We start from the raw sequence: 5,253 nt of genomic DNA on the forward strand, positions 1-5,253 counted from the left end.
CCAGTGTATTCTATTGCTCATTAAAATCATAACTATTTGTTGACCATAAAAATGCACTCTATGTTTTCTTCAGTCATATCCTAAGTCATTGCAATGTCTCAGTGGAAAGTCCTTTTCCACTGCGCGGGGTGAAATGGCTTTTATGGCACTGACAACAGAGAGATGTCTTCATGGCCTTCCCAAAGCCCAGAACAATGGCAGTGTTTACACTTGTCTTGGAAACCACCGCCAAAAGGAGTCTTTTCCATGTAAAAAGGTTGGCCTAAATGTTCAAACTCATTCTCCAGGCACTTCAAGAAGGCAGGTGAGATCAACATGGATACAGAAACTTCAGTAAAAGCTTCCTACAGTGTGTCAAAACTCACTTTTGCTGCCCATTAATGGCTCTCCCAGCAGTGCAATGGGCAGCTTGCCAGTGGCTTCTCCAATGGGCAATGTGGTCCAACAGAGTTGGTGGGCTTTAGGTCAGCCCAGAGGCTTCCACACAACAACATGCAATGGAACTGGAAGCCTGCCTTGCGGATAAACTCACCTGAGCTGCACTAGCAGTAGCAGAAGCACACAGCAGAGACAAAGAGTAGGAATCACATAGGCTGACCCAGATCTTACAACACAAAGTCAGGGAAGGACAGTCCATGGTTATCTGCTACTTTCTATCAACACAGTTTTTCAGAGTACACATTAATTGCTTCATAGGTAAACTAATTCTGCACAGAAAGCATTCTATGAGAAGTCATAGAACTCAAAAGGGAAAATGACCCTACCTTGCCTCATTACTAGGATTTCTATTTGATCCTAAAATAAGCACATTCCCTTTAATACATTACACAAAAATGAAATGTTGCAAATCAATATATTACTTGCCTTTCCTTCTTGGTACAACTGTTCCCAGAACCCCTGAGCATCCCAACACAACATAGCCCTAAGGGGAACAAGGGCCTGGTCGTTCTGAGCTCATGTCCTGGATTAAGATGCCTACACCCAAGCCATGTATGACAGCCATACAAAAACACTTCTTGGTTTTACTCAGTGCCCTATTCAACTCTATTTTAAACTGCTTAATGACCTAAGAATAGAGAGATTTGTAATTGGCAAGATATAAAAAGAAGCCTTCATCCATTAGCAATATTGCTTTAAAAAAATCTTTTTGATTCTTCTGTAAAGGCTCAATTCCAGATATCTCAGAAAACAGCATATAACTCTGGACAGAGAACCATCATCTGCTTGAAAGCTGTATTACGAGTATAAAGGGGAAAATGCAAAATGCCAGGACTCAAAGGCAAGCTGGAAAATGAGTAATCCACCCATGGTATATCTAACACTGCCATAGGACAGAGCTGTTTGTCACCACACAGTCTTCCTTTACATCATATAGTGGTGGCAAGAAACTCTACACAATGATTCCGTCATCCTGGAAATTTCGTATACAGGGGCTTGAGAGTCAAGAGGTTGTTTTTCTTTTTCAGAAAGACAATTTGAGACATATCGTTTGTTTAGCAATCTGAAGTCTTTTCCATTGCAAGTGCATGTTTTCAGATGCACCGTAATCCCCTAGCACAGAGGAAATCCCCTAATTTAGCTGGATGCTCACCATCTCAGCCAGAGCCTGAGCCCTGGGCTGTTCCAGCAAGAGATACCAGAAACATATTGCACAACTCTGACTAAATAATAACCTTCCTCTAATGGAAAAGGAGGAGAAGAGGAGAAGCAGAAGAGGAGGTCTTTCAGAGCATGGAGTTTGCAGAGGTGGAACCCTTAGCATACAGATGAATGGCACAGGGAAGAGAAGATCATTACAAAAGCTCCCATTTGTACAGAAGTAAATATTCTCACGTTCCACTTACTGACAAATTTAAGATGGGTGCGGACAAATACTGCCCAGAAACAACATGAGAACAATTACACCAATAAGAGGATAACCTCTGTTGTTGTTGGTTTTTTTCCTGTTTCTGAATGAGAAATTTACTGAACCTGAATACACCATTGAGATTGCAGTGCAGGTGACTGATCATTTCTACATCTGAATCTTCCCCACGTGGCTTATGGACTGATTCATGAATTGTCTAAATTCACTTCATTCCTGTTGGCAACCACAGTGTGCTCAAGCTGAGAATGTGAGTCATATATAAAGTTTAATCTAAAAACAATCTGCTGTAACCCTGAAAAAAACAGCAGACACCCACTTCTATGGGGGTTTATAGGAAAATCTTAGTGATATAGTCCAGCAATCCAAAGATACTGATGAATAGCGTCTATGTGTTTACCATGTACTTCCCTTTTCCTTATAAACATAATGTAAAATGACAACAGTGCCATGTGTGTGGAAAGGTAAGCTTGTTTCCTGAAACATATCAGTGCAAGGCTGCTGATTATCGATCTGACACATTGGCCTTTATGGTAACAAGCACTGTGTGTACACAGCAATACAAAATCGAACCATAACATCAGTATTATCCAACAATTTGCCTTCAGTTTTTCTGGGCTCAATGGAAGAATCGACTTCTTCTGACTCCTGCAGAGGCTGCTTGATTGCAAAGATGGGGAAGTTCCACTGATGCAAGTGGTGACTTTTGACTTAAGAATGGTGTGATTCTGTAGCAGTCCTCTCCCACCCACTGCTAACAACAAACATGTCGATGGCAAACACAGCTCAGGTCAAGCCAAAAAAAGATAGGGAAGGCTAGGGAGAAATTTAAGGCTTCTGGGAAACGACTGGGAAAAAGGCAAATAAAAAGGATCCTCACACAGAGCACATCTCTTGCCTGGAGCAAAATCCTCAGCACAGGCACATGTGTGCCTTATTAGCCAGGTGCTGGATTTATATGACCGTGAGAAGGTTAATCACAGTAATTGCTTGCAATTGCACATGTCCACGCTGAAATGGGTGTAGCTGTTTTTCTTGTCTGGTTAATTTAATTGACTTCAGTTGTTACTCAGATCTGTTGAATTGTGCAGTGGTCTTATGTAAAACAGAGGAACCATACTGCACACTGCCTCTTCTGTGACTGTGTGCTGTTGTCATCATGGACAGCACAAAGCCGGAGTCTCTGTGCATGGGTCTAGATTTATTCATTCCAGCAGCATTGCACCTTTCACATCCCTACAAAAGTCTACAATTTGCCTGAAAACAAAATGTCTGGGCTTTGAATACTGCAGCATGAAACCATCTCCGACCTTGGTTGGCCAAGTCACCTCTTCTCCCCTGTGTTCTTCTTCCTTCATCTCCCATTTAACTGCCACGTCCTTTGATCTCCAATTGTGCCATTTGTTTAAGCTGGAACAGGCTTGGATGTGGGGTGCTTTTTTTGTTTAGTTGGTCGGTTGCTTTTGGTTTTGTTCCTCTTTTCAGGGTGAGGTGGTGGTGTTTGTTTTAATGTCTTACCACAAGAAAGCCACAATTTTCAGTGGTGCCTTCAAGCGCTGCAAGACCAAAGTTCACTGCTATTGATTCTGGCCCATGAAAAGAAGAGGGAACAGCAAAGAAAATGTTGTTTTTTAATTTTCTTTTCTCCAACCCATTATCATTTCTGCCTGTGTGACTAGAAATCCCTCTATAAGAAGCAAAAACTTGTTGTATCAGGCTACTCTGGGACATGAAGCTGAATCACACACAGAAAGGGGAAGAGAGATTAAGAAGCAATTTCCTTTCCGTTATGTCCGTTTCCAACTCCTAAGGGAAATGTTGGGACAACATTAAAAGTTCTATTGAAATGTTTTATAAATATACCCAAATTTCAGAAAGGCTCTCACAGACGTGTTTCTCCAAGGTTTGTCTATAAACAAACACGGAGGGCAGAGTCATGGTGTGGCAGCACAGACGTTGCAGTAGCAGAGTTTTGGACCCATCCCGGTGCCTCACTGCCTTTACTGTAAAAAAAACTTTTTATGTCTAATCTAAATCGCCTCTCTTTTAATTTGAAGCCATTTCCCCTTTCCTATCACAACAGACCCTGTTAAATACTCTTATTCTGTACAGCTCCTCAGTGTAGAAGAGTGTTTAGGCTTCCTGCGGTCTGTCTGGCTTATAGGCTCTCCCAGCACTTAGCCTGCCTAAAAGCACTCTTGTCAGCCGCTCACAGGACCATTGGGCACTGCTGCAATTCCCACTGAAACACTATTTGCCATTCTCACCACACTGCCATCTGTTCGACTGAAAGTTTAATTTGTGCCTCGTTCCTTATCGTTTTTATCAACTGGCATTCAGCAGACAGCCTGACAAATGGGAAGGTGATTGAAAGCAATGGAAAAATCATTTCCGTGCAGAAAGAGCAAAGGCCTTTCAGCCGTAACTGACATACGTGCCCATTGTTGTGAGGCTTCTTAAGCTGACCTTGAGCTGATTAGCAAAGCAGAATTAGAACAGTGAGGGCAACTAAGGACAAAGAACTGTTCTTGTTCATCACGCCTGTCTGCTGGGGCTCACATCAGCCCTGCTAGCCCCTCTCTGTCCTCTGAGCTCTGACCTCACCACAAAGCACGTAACAGCACACCAAGCCTTCTGCTGGACCACAAGTCAAAGGAATGCAACCGTAGCATTTAAATGGTGACCAAAATCCAAAGGGTATCATTAGAGCTGCAAAGCAAGCAGGGCTGGAATGCACTCTGCTGTCTGACTTCTCTTTTACAACCAGAGAAATTACCCCTCTGGGGGCCTGTTTTGGTTCCTGATGGTCCTTGCAGATGTTTTGTAAGCCAGCGCAAAGTCCACCTATCTCCACAGGTGAGCTAAAGTCAACGTTCAGCTCCTTTCAGCTCAATCCAATGGCCCTACTCAAACAGGGAAATATCGACATGATAAACAGCAGACCTGACCTCTTGGCTTCCATCACCAGTGGCACCACAGGGGCTGCTCCTATAAGGACTGTGCTGGCTTGGCATAGCTGCCCAGCCTGCACCTCAGTGTCATGTACAGCTTCACAGCTGTGCCAGGATATTGACTTCTTCCTGGCAGGGCCGCGTTCCCCAGAATTCCCAAATGACTGGAATTTTCCCACGGCTGAAGGTTCTGATCTATTTGTCATAAAGGAGGGTTGTTAGTGATCATGAAAGCTTTGGAATAGCAGAGTTTGGGGGCAGTTCAGAGGCCATCCGCACACCTCCCCCCCTTCACTTGCATGCACCTGAAATGTTTCCTTTGTTGGCTCCCAGAAGCATTCATCTCGGTGCTTTCAGGGGACGGCCTGACCCGCTGTATATGGACAGCCTGATTTACAGCCCTCTGCAAACCTGGAGTAACCTTGAACGCGAGGTGAA

Source organism: Lagopus muta, chromosome 6 (assembly GCF_023343835.1).
Source record: "Lagopus muta isolate bLagMut1 chromosome 6, bLagMut1 primary, whole genome shotgun sequence".
Classification (NCBI taxonomy): Eukaryota; Metazoa; Chordata; class Aves; order Galliformes; family Phasianidae; genus Lagopus; species Lagopus muta.